Raw genomic sequence first — 17,546 nt, 5'->3', positions numbered from 1 at the left:
GTTAAAGGATACATCAGCAAAATGAAAGAAGTGTAATCTACGATATGCTGGGACAAGAATGGATAATGAAAACACCACAGATCCTAGATTTGGATTACATATGCACACAGTAAGGCACATGGAAGACACTAGAGGAAAGGTTGCCTGGTAGAGATGGCGTGGTCTCTGGATGTGTAGTACTGATGTTGTGTACATGCTGTTTTATGTAATTGTTGTGTTGTATACATGTGGTGTTGTATCATGTGTATATGTGAAAGTATTGTGGTACATCATGTGTAGGTGTATGTGTTGTATAATGTGTTGGGACAGACATGTATGGGATTGTCTAGATGCCCTTGTTGCTAAAATTGAGGGTGGAGGCGATATAGTCTCTGGATGCCCTATATTGAGGGTAGAGGTAGTATAGTCTTTGGATGCCCTCATCACTGATATTGAGGGTAGAGGCGGTATAGTCTATGGATGCCCTTGTTGTTGATATTGAGGGTAGAGGAAGCATAATCTTTGGATGCCCTTGTTTCTGATGTTAAGGGTAGAGATGGTATAGTCTTTGGATGCCCTTGTTGTTAATATTGAAGGTAGAGGTGGTATAGTCTCTATATACCCTTATTGTGGATATTGAGGGTGGAGGCGGTGTAGTCTCTGGATTCCCTTGTTGTTGATATTGAGGGTAGAGACAATATATGTAGAAATTTTGAATAATTTAACACATATTCAACAGAGATTATCCTGATCATGTACTATTGCGGAATACATACACAATACATAAGCTCCTCTACGTTGATCATCAATAAAGCAGCATCAATAACAATAAAACATCAAGAGCATTCACACATTAACACAGTATGTAACCCGGGAAAAGCATCTCGCTAAAAACCCCAACTATCTGTATATTAATGATTGAGACCATGTAACATTACAAAGTACAATGCTTATCACAAGAAATCCAGTACCAGCTCCACCTGTTACACACAATACAACTAAGATCTGATCTCCAAATCTATTCCACTGCTTGCTTGCCTCCACTGCTCAATACCTGCTCAAGAATGAATGAGAATGGTTTACCAAACTCGTATTTCACCTCCAAAGAATCACTCACACTGTGTAAGACGTGAGCAGAGGCTATAATACTGGGAAAATACATGAGCAAACTCATTGGCATACTCAATCCCTTGATTGTGCAAATCCTCATGCACAACTATAGTCACAACTGATAGCAATCTGATTCTCTAACACCTGTCCCTGTTGAACTGAACATGCACTGACATGCAACTGAGTTAACTTATGTATTCTATAGTTGTATTATGAGTTAATAATTAGTTTAACAACTCATCATTAGTCTATTTGCAGTTAGACTAACTACAACTAGTTTAACCAAGTCAAACTGAACACAACTCCGTCAACTCCACAATCAACTCCACCAAACTCAACTGATTGAGTTCTAATTGAAGTCATGCATGCAAAAACTCAACTGACTCATAAGAGAAGCGTACTTCCTTCTGACAGCTGCATGGGCCACTTCTGTAGCTCAAACTGAAGTGCTCCAAGAGAATAAGATCAAGTTTATAGTCCAAATATTATTATGAGACAATAATATTTGACTTTTCTATTTTGGACAGCCAGTCTAAAAATAGAATTTGATCACTCCTGCTGTGATCACTCCTGCTGTGGTCACTCCTACTGTGATCACTCCTGCTGTGGTCACTCCTGCTGTGATCATCCCTGCTGTGGTCACTCCTGCTGTGATCATCCCTGCTATGGTCACTCCTGCTGTGATCATCCCTGCTGTGGTCACTCCTGCTGTGATCATCCCTGCTGGGATCCAAAAATAGAACTTGCGCCATAATTTGCCTACGGGCCCACTTAGTGAAGGCGACTCTTTTCACTAAGCTCCATCATCTTGTTGCAATCTCAACACTCCCTCTCGACAAGATATGGATTATCAGCAACCCCTATCCTGCCTCGGTGGTACTCAAATTTGCTCCTGGTGAGAGCCTTCGTCAGAATATCAGCATCCTGCTCCTCCGTTGGAATGTATGAAAGTAACATGATCCTTCGCTGCACACAATCTCTGATATGATGGTACTTGATGTCAATATGCTTAGATCTATCATGAAATATAGGATTAGCCGAGAGTTTAATGCAACTCTGGTTATCACAGTAAATCACAGTAGGATCCAAATGAGAACCGAACAAACCAACCAGGATCTTCCTCATCCATATAGCCTCGCATGCAGCTAAAATTGCTGCCATATACTCGGCCTCCGCTGAACTGAGTACCACGGATCTCTGCTTCCTGCTGTACCAAGAAACTGCTGTCGATCCAATACTGAAGACTCCTCCTTATGTGCACTTTCTGTCCGTTGGGCTCCCTACCCAATCTGCATCCGTGAAGCCACATAGCTTCACCTCATCCTCCTGTCTGTACCACAAACCATATCCCGATGTGCCTCTCAAATAATGCAATACATGCTTGCCCGCCTTCCAGAAGAGCTTGGTAGGCTTAACCATAGCTTGTGAAATCTGGTTAACTGCATAGCATATATCAGGTCGTGTATTGACCAAATACATCAGCGACCCCACCAACTGTCGATAAATAGTGGCATCCACTTCTTCTCCCAAAGTGGCATCCTCCTTCCTCCAACCTCTAGGAAGAGGAGTATCAACAGGCTTGCAGCCATGTATGTTGAACTTCTCCAGTATCTCCCGAGCATACTTCCCCTGAGAAACAAATAGTCCACCACTACGCTGCCATATTTCCAATCCTAGGAAATAGTGAAGGAGGCCCAAATCCTTCATCTCAAACTCTGTAGCAAGATCCTTCTTGCATGATAATATCAACAGCTCATCACCCGTTAGAATCAAATCATCAACATACAGTGCAATGGTACGCAACTTACCCTCCACCACAATCTGGTATAGGTTAGGATCCGCCTCGCTCTTGGAGAATCCAAGTCCTGTGAAATAGTTGTCTATCCGTGTGTACCAAGCAAGTGGTGCTTGCTTCAACCCATACAACACTCTCTTGAGCCTGCACACATGCGACTCGCTGCTGAAGACCTCAAAGCCTTCGGGTTGCTCAATGTACACCTCCTCCTTAATGACTCTGTTGAGGAACACAGTCTTCACATCCATCTGATGAATGTGCCATCCCATCTGTGCTGAGAGAGCAAGAATCGTCCGTATGGAAGAATACCTTGTGACAGGTGCAAAGGTCTCCTCATAATCAATCCCCTCTATCTGTGAAAAGCCTCGGGCAACAAATCTTGCCTTGTACTTCTCTACACTCCCGTCAGCTGCCTGCTTAACTTTGTAGATCCATCTTGAACCCACCACTGATTTCCCTTCCGGTCTAGGAACAATCTCCCATGCACTGTTTCTGACAATAGAATCATACTCTTCCACCATGGCGTCTACCCATGCGGGATCCTCCACAACTTTCTCGAAAGAGGATGGCTCAGTCACAACACACTTGCTCATAAGAGCCATGTATCCAGTGTACCGATCAGGTGACTGTCTCTGCCTGCGTTGCGCTGTAGGTGGTCCTACAACTTTCTCTGCATCTTGAGCCAACCGCTCAGCTTCTGTCAAGCGCTTTCGCCCTCTGATGGTTGGTGCTGCATGAGTGGTCTCTTCCACTCCATGAACCTCATCCTATGGCTGATCCACATCCTGAAGCTCATCCTTAGGAACTAATAGCTCCTCATCTGCATGCAAGTGTAGCTCCCTCTCAAGCGAACACTTCATGGATTTCTCGTCCTGAAATTTTATATCCCATCGCACAACAGTTTTACCACTGTCTGGAAAATACACACGATAGTTGTGGGGCGTATCAGTGTACCCCACAAATATCCCAACCTCTGCGGTCAGCTCCAACTTCTTCCTGGCATCCTTCGTCACATGCATGTAAACGATAGCACCAAAAATCCTCAAATGAGAAAGATCAGGCTTCTTACCAGAATAAGCCTCCTCGGGTGTACTCATGCCAAGTATCCTATGAGGACAACGGTTCTGCACATAAACTGTTGTATTTCATGCTTCCACCCACAAGTGAAGGGGTAGGCCCTGATCATGCAACATTGCCTGTGCAGCACCCACAATTGTTCTGTTCTTCTGCTCAGCTACCTCGCTCTGCTGTGGGTTATGGGGAGCTATGAGCTCTCTACGAATCCCTTCTGCCTTGCAGAAATCCTTGAACTCATCCGAGATGTATTCACCACCATTATCGCTCCTAAGAGCCTTCACCTTCTTCCCCGACTCCTTCTCGACCAGTGCTTTGAATTCACAGAACTTTGAATATGTCTCGCTCTTCTTCTACATGAAGAAGATCCAGCACTTACGAGAGAAATCATCAACAAAAATCACATAATACCTGTGTTTTGCTGTCGAAGCAACTGAGAAAGGTCCACACATGTCTGTGTGAATTCTCTCAAGGATCGTCGTGGCACGACTATCCTTCTCGTGAAAGGTGGCTTTCACAAACTTCCCCAAAGTACACCCCTTGCACTGATCTGACTGCGCAAGTGTGCCTTTAGGAAGCCCTGTAGTGATCTGCTGCAGTATCTTCAAGGCTCCATGGTGAAGGTGACCCAATCTCCTGTGCCACAACTTGCCATCATCCCGGCTCACCAATCCTTCTGCCTTGCCTGCCATTGCTGTGCATCCATCTACATGCAACTGATAAAGGTTCCTCACTCGAACCCCTATCTTCTGGGTCTCACCAGTTGTCTTGCTGCGCAGGAAAGCCTTTCCCTCGCTGAAAACAACATCATACCCCTTGTATTCTAACATCGCCACTGAGATAAGATTCTTCTTCAATCCTGGAACATGCATGATTTCCTTCAATACGAAGGGTTTACCAGACTCCCTCTCAAAGGAAATGGTACTGATACCGGTCGCACTGTATTTACCATCATCGCCCATCTCGATGTGCACTCCAAGATCTTTGTCCTCCAGATCAGAGAACAAATCTCTATCTCTCGTCATGTGAAAAGACGCACCACTGTCCAAGAACCACACCGATCCCATCACACTTGAAACCAAGCATGCGATCAATGAAAATCAAGCTCAAACTGTGAGGCTAGAGCCTCTCCTGCTGAAGATCCAACAGCCTGCTTGTTCTTCTTCTTCTGTGGAAAATTAGTGGCATAGTGTCTGTGCTGGTGACAGTGAAAACACTTCACCTTGGACATATCCTGCTTCTTGCCTTTCACACCAGATTGAGAAGCTTTCTTGCTCTTCCCTTTCTTTGCTTTGGCAGCCAAAGTGCAATTCTCTTCATCAGATACCTTTGATGAAGATCCATTCTCACCTTTATTGTTTCTGAGTTTATCCTTGAGCGCCAGGTCGCTCTTGCTTTGGAATAACATTTGCAATCCGTTGAAAGACATTTCAACAACACTGCTGCAAATTCGATTTCCACCAGCTCAAACTCAACCGCCTCGGATCTAAGATTCGTGAGAACACAATATTTCTCATACAGAGATTGACTGTATGGGCATTCACCAGATATCTCACCTTCCAAAGGAAGGATGAATCTAGAGGCTACCTGGCCCGATTACAGACTCTGACTGAAGAAATAGAATGTAAACACTTCCTGAATAGTTGATCTCATGATCAACAGCTCCGATACCATGTAGAAACTTTTTCTACAATTATCTAGCTCTGATACCATGTAGAAATTTTGAATAATTTAACACATATTCAACAGAGATTATCCTGATCATGTACTATTGCAGAATACATACACAATACATAAGCTCCTCTACGTTGATCATCAATAAAGCAGCATCAATAACAATAAAACATCAAGAGCATTCACACATTAACACAATATGTAACCCGGGGAAAGCATCTCGCTAAAAACCCCAACTATCTGTATATTAATGATTGAGACCATGTAGCATTACAAAGTACAATGCTTATCACAAGAAATCCAGTACCAGCTCCACCTGTTACACACAATACAGCTAAGATCTGATCTCCAAATCTATTCCACTGCTTGCCTGCCTCCACTGCTCAATACCTGCTCAAGAATGAATGAGAATGGTTTACCAAACTCGTATTTCACCTCCAAAGAATCACTCACACTGTGTAAGACGTGAGCAGAGGCTATAATACTGGGAAAATACATGAGCAAACTCATTGGCATACTCAATCCCTTGATTTTGCAAATCCTCATGCACAACTATAGTCACAACTGATAGCAATCTGATTCTCTAACACATGTCCCTATTGAACTGAACATGCACTGACATGCAACTGAGTTAACTGATGTATTCTATAGTTGTATTATGAGTTAATAATTAGTTTAACAACTCATCATTAGTCTATTTGCAGTTAGACTAACTACAACTAGTTTAACCAAGTCAAACTGAACACAACTCCATCAACTCCACCAAACTCAACTGATTGAGTTCTAACTGAAGTCATGCATGCAACAACTCAACTGACTCATAAGAAAAGTGTACTTCCTTCTGACAGCTGCATGGGCCACATCTGTAGCTCAAACTGAAGTGCTCCAAGAGAATAAAATCAAGTTTATAGTCCAAATATTATTATGAGACAATAATATTTGACTTTTCTATTTTGGACAGCCAGTCTAAAAATAGAATTTGATCACTCATGCTGTGATCGCTCCTGCTGTGGTCACTCCTACTGTGATCACTCCTGCTGTGGTCACTCCTGCTGTGATCATCCCTGCTGTGGTCACTCCTGCTGTGATCATCCCTGCTGGGATCCAAAAATAAAACTTGCGCCATAATTTGCCTGCGGGCCCACTTAGTGAAGGTGACTCTTTTCAGTAAGCTCCATCATCTTGTTGCAATCTCAACAATATAGTCTCGGTATTCCCTTATTACTTTGGAAGATAAGAGAAGAGAAGGCACTCAGTGCTTGCTGAGTTTGGCAACTGATCTAGTGTGTGTATGTGTTCAAAGAGAAAAGAAGGCATTGTGTGCTTGTCGGGTTTGGAAATTGATCCAGTGTGTGTATGGAAAGGACAATTAACAAAGGTAGAAGCAGAGAATAATTTGAAAGATAAGTATCAATATTTTATTTCAATTTTTAATTTCAAAATTATGAACATAATCTAAGATTATGATTTATGATGGTTGAGTTTGAGCTAATTGGATGTGATATTTTTATACATGATGATTTGATCAAGGAGCTAATTTGACTTGTTGTGAAAAGAAGTAACAAAGTTGCACATGTCACCTCATTGATGAGTTACTAATGAGGTATGATATGAATTTATTACAATTCGTTTTGAGTCTAATGAAAATGATGTGCTTGGTACAAGAAAGCATGGAAAATTCCTGATTTGGGTGGTTGGAACTGAATGCAAGAGTGCTGGTAGCAACTACAAAAGTAATTTGAACATGTAATAGTATGTTGGTAAAGGACTTCAAGAGTAGGGCCGTTGTGGGACACCGTTACCCAACAATGTCCATTGATTTCCATAAGCATGTTATGGTTGGTATGATGGTTTTGAGGTAGGGGTATGCCTTGGTTTTTGATACCTTTTGATGCAAGAAAACCTTGCCAAGGAATGGTTTTCTTGAGGGAATGGGAAGTAGAGAAGGGGATGCTTGAACTTGGAAGGTGAGTGACTACATGGAAGGGGGTGGCCAAATTGCCTGAGGGACTAGGAAGTGTTGTCATTATGTATTTTTGAGGTTGAGGGAGTAAACACATTGGACAACATCAAAACCACTTTGGAAGCTGGGATCTATCCCTGCCAGCTTCAGAGAGGGATCTCTTTGTATAATTTAGCTTTGTTTTTATGTAAAATTTTAGGCTAGCTATGATTGTGCTTGTTTGTTTTGATTGATTGGTTTGGTTGATTTGAGTGTTATAATTTTCCATTGGGCTATGGAGTCTATAAAATAAACTGGATTTTGTTCATCAATTTTTAAAGGATTTCTCATAGGGAAAGCTAGGTTGCAATAAATGGATCTTTTCAGAGTTTAAATGGATGGTGGAAAAGCAGAAATGTAAGGTTCAGTAGAGAACAAAGAGCAATTTGTCATTTTGTATTTTTGAGGTTGAGGGAGTAAACACATTGGACAACATCAAAACCACTTTGGAAGCTGGGATCTATCCCTGCCAGCTTCAGAGAGGGATCTCTTTGTATGATTTAGCTTTGTTTTTATGTAAATTTTTAGGCTAGCTATGATTGTGCTTGTTTGTTTTGATTGATTGGTTTGGTTGATTTGATTGTTATAATTTTCCATTGGCCTATGGAGTCTATAAACTAAACTGGATTTTGCTCATCAATTTTTAAAGGAGTTCTCACAGGGAAAGCTAGGTTGCAATAAATGGATCTTTTTAGAGTTTAAATGGATGGTGGAAAAGCAGAAATGTAAGGTTCAGTAGAGAACAAAGAGCAATTAAGAATTCTTTATTCTGACTTCAGTGGAAAACATTAAAATTAACAACAACCAAAATAGGGCGTTCTTGATAACGAATCCTATTTATCACAGTTTCTGTTGATTAATTCAGATTTAGAAAAACAGAGGAAAGAAATAACAGCGTTTAAACAGATAAAGACAAGAAACACATCACCATTCAAGACACCACATGAATCTTGTAAAAGGTCCCTGTATTATTGATGCTCCAGTACTTCAAAATTACAATGTGCAGTAGAAATTACATTCGGAAATCAACACTAATACTTCAAACAGTGAAGTATTTATAATAAAAATTACAATAATGCTTTACAAAATAACTATCAAATCGACAATGTATTATTATCCTACTTACAAACTAATATCATCTAATCCTGGCAAAAGAATAGGCCACGTAGGCTGTTGAGGAAAATGGTGGCCCTGTTTGGGTGGTTTCTATTGCTAAGTCATTCAAAATAGAATGCGATGCTGAACTGAAACTTGCGCTGGCTGTTGTGCTGGAAAAACCTTTCACTGCTGCTGAGTTACTGCTTAGTCCAGTAAATCAAGTAACTCTTCCCATCTCTTTTCATCTGGAACTATTAACTTTGTCACCCTGCGGTAGATTTCATCTACCTCTATATACTTAGCAAAAGTTGGTTTCACGGTAAAAATGTGTTTTACCTCATTCTACACATGGAAGTCATTTGACATGGTCTCCAGAAAATACTTTGCTGTCATACTCCCTTTGATTCCACTGAACTTGATGCTCCTTTTGGCTACCTCTTTCATCTTCTGGATGTAATCCTCCTGAGTGATCAACTTGTCATTGATGACATAGATATTGGGTAGTCCTTTTTGCATTAAGGCTTCAATCCTGTTTGTAAATCTGTTTACCTGCAGCTCCAAGGTCTCACACCTTTCCTCCAATTGGTCAATAAGATTTCTCTTAGTCAAGACTTTCTTGACCTCCAGAATGGTGGCAATTCTGTCACTAACTCCTACTTCCTCCAGCTCATATCTGGACTTTGAATTTAGGAACCTGATAATATTGGTAGCTTCAGTTGGCATTTCTCCCAGCTTTTCCCTTCCTTGCACAATGGTCTCAGTGGCCTTCTCTATTAACTCTTTCTATTCAAATATAATCTGAATAGAAGGCCAAATCTCATTCATTGAGTCAAGTATGTTCATCCAAATTGTTTCCTTGGCTTGGGCCAAGGTCTGGCCAATAGATGTATCTCTTTCTACCTGGTGCAACTTTTCTAAAAGTCTTTGATTTTTGTCCAATTCAGCAGTCCGAGTAGCTTTAGCTTTGGCCTTTTGGACTTCCAAAGTTTTGAGTTGTCCTTGTAAGGTCTCAATTTCCTTTGATTGCAAAGACATATTTTGCAATGTCTGTGTGACCTGTTCAACACTGGGAGTTTGAGTAGAAGTAGTAGGTGCAGTAGTTGTTCCTATGGATGGCAGTTGAGAAAGAGGTACAACATCCAAGGGAACAATGGCCATCTTCAAGCTGTCTTCCTTCTCCTTTATCAACTTTTCCAACTTTGCTTCCATCTGCTTGATCTGTATGTTTTGGTCAATGATTAGTTTCATCATGTCTGCATTCTGAGCTTCACCTTCTGCAATGTCCTTGGGCATTAGATCTTCTGTAGCTAGCAGATTGAGTTGTTTCCTCAATGCTGCAATGTCCAAGTTTTTCTTCTTAATAATTTCTTCAGTAGCAATAACATCCTTAGGGTCATACCCTATCTTAATCACCAAGTCCTCCAAAGACTTGATCCTGTTGTCTTTGGCCAAGGAGGAGACCTTCTCCATCTTCAACTATGACTGCACATTTGCAAAAGAAACCTACAATTTGGATAAAGACATGGCAGTGTTAGTGAGAGTGGAGGATATCATCTCACCAGTTTGTTTGTGCATCTCCATTTGATCAATGGGATGTATGTCCTTTGTGCTGAACTCAAAGGTGGTGCTCTTGTAGTCAGCTGTTGATTTGGGTTGTGAATTCTGGGCCTCAAGGAAGCCCATCTGCATTTTACCATGTTCAATATCATATACTAACAGAAGTCTACTTTGTGAACTAGAAGTCTGCTTCCAGAATTGGTTGTAGGTGTTGTTCTTCAAGATTTCATTTCTGAGCTTTATTTCTTTGTACCTATCAAACACTGTTTTCTCTTTTTCTGTCTAGACAATGTGTGTTTCCAGCTCGGTCTCCTTATGACCTTGTGAAGATGAAGGTTTAGAAGGAGAAGTAGTGAACTTCATGGTTGCTGGTGGAGAATCTGTGATGATGATAGATGCCTGTTCTTCCATTTCTTTGTCTACCTCTGGTTTGTGAGTCACCTTGGGCCTCTTTCTGTAACTGATTCTAAATTCTTTGGCTTCACTCCCTGTTATAGATGATGACCCTTCCTCCCTCTGCCTTTTGCTAGATTTTTCTTGAGGAACAGGAGTCTGCAAACTGGAAGTGGACACAATATGCTCCTCAGCTTCCTGTGGTGAAGTAAAATTATAAGTGCGGACACAAACAAATTCCTCTAGCTCAAAAATGGGTCTAGCCACAACTGATACATTCTATGGAAGATTTCCTTAGGTTAGAACCAAATAAGAGGGCCTACCTCTTAGTATGCTTATCCTGTTTGATGATGTCCTTGCTTGCTCACTCCAACTATCTCTCACTTCCTTCTTCAAGCACCTGAAACAAGTAAACAATAGCAAACAACAATCGTGATAATAGACAAATTGTAATTCAACCTACTTAACAAGTCAAGAAACATTAAGCCATGAATATGTAAGATGAAAAATCATGTAGGAAATCAATCGATAGTTGCATATATATTGAATCAAGAAGAGATTACAACCATTGTCTTGACGTTGTCGTTCTCCTCTGACAAGACCAGGTTCCCACACACTTCTGCTAGCATTCCATGATGGCCTCAACAACAATAGTTTTAAGGCTCTTCCCTTTAGGCTTCACTCTAAACCAAATTCACACTTCTCCCTCACACAACTAGAGAGCTACAACTATGAATAGCTTGTTGTTTACTCCAAACTTAATTAGCACTAGCACACCAACATTAACACTAGCTTGTGCTTGGGAAAAAGGGAGGTTTATATAGGATGAATGGATGGGAGATGGATCCTCTTCTCATGGGAGAAGGTCTTATCCCTTGAGGTAGTTCCATCATTATAGGGGAAAGGAGCCCAAACTGACATCCTCAACCCCATCCAGCCAAACCATTTACCAGAATTCTGTTACGAAGCTTCTAGAGCTGGAAGCTTCGGATCTTTGTTTAAAAAACTTTCCATAAGAGGATCGACACGACTGGAAAAAATCTCAGTCGCTTTGGTCGATGCGAGGAACAATGTTAATCCCTGCATATCAGCATGAGGGGGACAAGGTCCTTAGCGCTGGTCTTGTAAACTGGGCAAAATAGAAGTTTTTGGGGAGATGGTGCAAAAGGGAATTGTTCTACTCATGAAGAGGGACACAATGGGAGTTTCTTCATGAAGGGAAAGCATGTAGGGTTCACTATAGAGGTCCTCCAGGATCAAGGAATGGGGAGTACAGGGATAGTGAAAAAATGTTGTGTAATAGATGCCCCTTAAAGCGTGAAGGATGAACTAGAGTGAGGGATGAAATACTTTATGAATCAGTGCGGGGAACCGTAGTTAGCCGTCGGAAAACCTGCAAGCAAGTACATATACATATACATAACTGAGAACTCTGTCAAATGATACATGAATCTTGGCATGGACACAACCACTCAAAGAATGATCATGTAAATGGATACAGGCATGGGTACAACCATCCGTTAAAGAGGATCATAATGAACCAAGGTATGGTCGCAACCATACAATAATTAGGGCATGCAAGCTCTAAGGTACCGGAAGGGAGTCTCTCGGTCAAATTACCAGATAATGAGTTGAAGTCGACGGAAAGCGACCGTGTCAAAGGAGGGACATGATTTTTCCCACATCATCGACACGAGACGAAAGGATGCAAAATGATTTTGGATGATACAGAGAATCAAGGGCAAATGTTACTACAGAAGGACAACCCTTGAACATATCGGCGACACGATTGGAAGTTTGGTAGCTTTTGGATCCATAGGATTGGTGACCATGATGACGTGATAGAGATCAAATGGAAGGAAAAAATGAATGGCCCAACTCAGGAAGGTCAACGATACAAAGGAGTATATCCCAACCTGACACGAAGCAGAAAGTGTCATGTTCAAGAGCAAGCTGCTAACACGACTGATTAGATTTCCAAATTTTCCCCCACCATTTCTGGCAGGTACCCCAATTATTTTTTAATTGCAAGCTTGAAGGGGATAGCATATGCTTGCACTATAAGTTCATCCTTCGGACGAATCCGACCTAGTAAGTTTAACGAGCCCTAGGAAGGAGAAGCTCATGTTCGTCATGGTGATGAATCCGATGTCGTTTAATAGTTTAACAAGTTAGACAAAGGTGTAACTCAGTATCCTTTTCATGTTTAGAGAGTTTGAAAAATACACGGAAAAGAAAACTCCACATGATCCATTTTCGTACATTTGTGTCTCTCGAGCTCGAAAAGGTAGAAAATGATACTTGAGAGAACCGCTTGACCATTTCAGTCAAGGAGTACCTTTTTTGTAATTAGTGCATCCCAGCTCGAAAAACGGGTAAATGTATACTAAGCACACGACGTTTCACATTCGTTAATGAGTTTGAAATGAAAAGGGCTCGACTATATTTTCGTGTTTAAAGGGTTAGAAAAGAGCTTGAAAGAAGACCCCCCATTTTATTCTCTTTTACGAGTCAAAAGGGAAAAATACTCGGCAATCTTTGCATTCAAGTTTTACGAGTCGAGAAAAGAGCTTAAAGGTGACTCGTCCTGGAGGAACGAGTGGTATAAAGGGTAGCAACTAGTTCCGACAATGATGGAACTACTCAAAACATGTAATGGTCAAGAGGCTGGCTAACAAAACCACTCATCGCTGCGGTCCCTCAGGAAAGGAAAAACAATCAAGTGAAAGCATATGATCAGCCAAAGAGATGGTGGTGATGGAATGAAACAGCCAAGGATCATATAGCAGAAATTAGCTGATAAAAATGGCAATCACGAGATGTAAATTGGGCATGGGTTCATTTTCACACAAGCTTGAACCATGGAGAACTCTGCTTGAATTTGGTTTCATGTTTACACAATCTTGAATTGAAAAACTATGCTTGAGATAATTTCGCATGCCCCCCAAGCTTCATTTCATTCAGCTAGGTGGATGGAATGAAGGTTCTCTTTCAAGATCTAGAAAAGACTCGATTTGGAAAAGGGAGTTGCTTCATTTTTTAATGAGGTTGACAGAGTAAAAGAACTATGCTTAGACATCTTTTTCATTTTTTTAACGAGGTTGACACAGTAAAAGAACTATCCTAGAAACTCCTTGTTTCATTTTTTAACGTGCTTGACACAAGACAAGGAACTATGCTCCGACGACTATTCATGACCCATAAGAGAACATGGCTCCCAAGAGGTCTTCACTAGATGGAAGAACCACACTCTGGGAAGAATACACGTCAATTGATACCATAGACAGATCGGGTTCCAATGCCCCCAATACATAATGTACTATACCATCTGTGTGATCATTAGCATATGTGGAGATGGAATGGGTAGCTACATAATTAACCTATGGCGGGGAAGGTACGACATGCAAAAAAGAGTCGATAGGGGACGATGGTTGCAAAGGAGGCACCTGGTGACCAATAAACGACAGTTGATCAATAGTCACAATTCTCCCTTCATGCGGAAAACAAACCACACGGAAAAGTGAAGAAACAAGAGCTCCCATGACATAAACATAGTCGCGTCCAAGGAGAAGATTGAAATCTAAGGGACCTTGGACTACCATCACGTCTATATAGACGGTCTTTTCTCCCAAAGTAATAGGGAACTTCAGAAGGATCCCTAAAGGTTGACTGGTTCCTCCGTTGGAAGCCAACAGATTTTGGTGACAGGCACAAGCTGTGGGGATCCCAAAGCTTGCCAAGTAGTAGAAGACATGATGCTAACTGATGCACCTTCATCTAATATAGTGCCATGTACTACCATATTATAGGCTTGTACTGTAATATGGAAAGGCACATAAGATGGGAGGTGAAAAGCAGTCAAGTGACTCCAATCGAAAGAAACAACAGAACTACTTGGTGGGGGCATCATATGATTGCCCCCATGTTGTACAGGAATAAGAGAAGGACTCTCCTGAACAACTGGGATGGGAGGGTCACTCTTCTATTCATGAGAATCTGAGGAGACGAGAAGAACATGAGCAGTATGATCACCATTCCCTTTTGGAATAGAGTGAGCAACTAGAGGCGGAGCCAAGTCGACACTCTTTTCGACCAATGGTTGGTCGGGAACAGACACAAAAGAGTCATGCTCAGTGTTGGGCATGGAATCCCCCCAAGGCATGTTTTGGGGCTCAAAGCCTAAGTTTTGACCGAATCTTGTTGTAAAGCTCCGCGAATTGCGGGCGCAGGGCGTGAAAGTATGATAGAGTCACAGGGTTTTCCGCCCTAGTTTTGTAATGTAATGTCAGCTGGATAGACCTACCCATGGTTCGCGGACCATGGGATTGTATAAATAGAGTGAGGCTCTAAGTAGATAGAGGATCGTAGAGAAGAAAGAGTCTAAATAACTATGTGAAGTGTGTCTTTTGGTCGTAGAGTAGGAGAAGGCTCTGTAGCTGAGTGCGCAGACCCCCTGCAGCTGAGTGTGCAGGGTGGAGTCAAGTCTATAACCGAGGAAGGAATTAATAAAGAGATGTTTTATCATATTTCCATGTATTTGTTCTTGGGTTAATGCATGTTTGATATAATTCGCAAATATACTATTTATTTACTGCGCGCACCTGTATGAATGGTTTATGTTGTTAAGTATAACTTAAAGCACGCAAGTAGGCTAAAATAATCAACTAACATTGGAATACCAGTAAGGTCTGGGGTAATAACGTAGAAGCGCAGCATTCAACCCTGAGTATGGCTGTGTGAAGGTAGTATATAAGGCTGCGAGGTACGGGAAAGTGCACAAAGCAATCTACGCGCAGAATCAAACCGCAGACCACTTGAACTTATCAGACATCTCCAGGGTGCGGAAACTTGGTTCTAACACCCTCCCATACTACTTCGGGTGAGACCTCAGTCCGCGCTCCGCGGACTTTTGTCGAAAGGGCTAGTAGTACCGGGATTTGTTTGGCTAACTTAACTTCGAAACTGGGTCATACCCCAATAAGCCAACAAATGGTTCTGTTGTCAAGACCAGGATCTGCATAGAGATGTCTGATGTCGTATCACTTGAATATGATAAAGAAAGGAATTGAGGAGTGGTTGGACAGAAAGATTCACGAGTTCGTGGTGTAGGGAAATAGGAATCCATGACTATCAAAGGAAGAGTGCTTAGATTGTTACTTATATACGGAAATCCACGAAATTTTCTTTGCATCCTTCCCCTCTGAGTTGTATGAGTGTATCACGAAGCTAGCAGACAGTCAAGGAAGGTGTAGGCTTGGCAAACCTATTGTGTGGACTCTAGAGTTGGTGCACAGATTGGAAGCATCGGAAGATAAGATCGCGCGCACTGTGGACCATTGGCTCGATCGAATTATAGGAGGATTTATCACCGAGTTCGTGGTAGATAGTTCAGTCAGCTATAGCGAGGCACAATGACGCTTCCTCAAAGGACCGCGAGGTAAGTACATTAAATCTTTGAACACTTGGATTAAAATGCTATTGTGTGAAAAGCAGGTTATGCGAATAAATTGATGTTTGGGGCTACGTGAAGTGGGAGGAACTACAAAAACGAAGGTAGCACAGAACTAGAAACTAACCCTTGATTTCACCTCTGCGAGAAAGAGAGGAAGAGCTCGCGAAGGTTTCACCAGGAAGTGCGATCAGTTTGATAAAGCAGCGAATTCTGCTCATACCACTTCCACCTACACCACTACCAGTTTCACCATCTTCACCCCCTTCTTTTCCCACACCACCTCCGCCACTGCCAAAGTTCAATATGGAAAGCGTGATAAAGTTGCTGATGTTCAAAGGAGTAGGGAATGAAGATCCGGACCAGTTTTGGTTCATGGTAAGGGCTGTATGGGAAGCGCAGGGAGTCAGAGATGACAATATAAAGAAAGCAACACTGGTCAACTCTTTGCAGAATCGCACACTGACGTGGTACATTAAGCAATCCAATGACAATCTGAACGCAAGATTGTAGATATCCAAGCTGTGCTAAACAAGGAATTTAGCAGGCCGAAATCAGAGACATAGTCGATCATCGGATTTAAGGAAATCGCGATGCTTCCAAGTGAGACCCCCTGGGAACTGGATCAGAGATTGAAGTGTATGATCTGTGAAGCCAACATGACCTTGACAGATGGGCAACATCGCACATGGTTTGTAGCATCGCTAACGCCGCATCTAAGGAACGCGTTTTCATAGTAGAAGCTATCCACTCAGGCTGAGGCCTTGGAGATTGCAATGAGGCTGCGCAAGACCCCGATACAAGATCATAACCTAGGAGTTCAACAGATCCACGCGTAGTTGAAAAACTTGTGCCTTGAGATGCAGAGTTTGAAATAAGACAGGACAGCTCGCCCAGAAGCGCACGAGGAGGTATGGTGCGTAAAGTGCAAAAGCCAGGGACATGATAAGGACCATTGTCCAGTCTTCGTGAACTACCTGGCGGGAGGAGGACCAATGCCATTGAGACCGGAGGCACAAGCAGGACCCAGCGTGATGCCTGCATTATGTTGCGCGATTTGTCAGATAGGAGGGAATCATGCTACAGCTAACTGCCATCTATTACAGAAGTATACATAGAATTCCCAACAGTTGTTTTGTAACTTCTGTAGGTCAGTAGGCCACGATGAGCGTACCTGTAGAAGTTATGAACTGATGATGGATCAGACTCCTACCTATAGAGTTCAGACTGAAACACGGGCCTCGATCAAAATGCAGGGATGGCGCACACTGGATTTCAGGGGCACGGACGAGGTCGAGGTGGAATGGGACTAGGAAGGGGTCACAGATAGCTGATTTGTTACAATTGTGGAGGGCAAGGGCATTATGCCTGTGATTGTACAAATATGACGAGATCATCATGTTTATATTGTACCC

Source organism: Pinus tabuliformis, chromosome 9 (genome assembly GCF_031772625.1).
Source record: "Pinus tabuliformis cultivar Carrire ecotype Pingquan chromosome 9, CPIR1, whole genome shotgun sequence".
Classification (NCBI taxonomy): domain Eukaryota; kingdom Viridiplantae; phylum Streptophyta; class Pinopsida; order Pinales; family Pinaceae; genus Pinus; species Pinus tabuliformis.
This window is presented reverse-complemented; position numbering follows the sequence as displayed.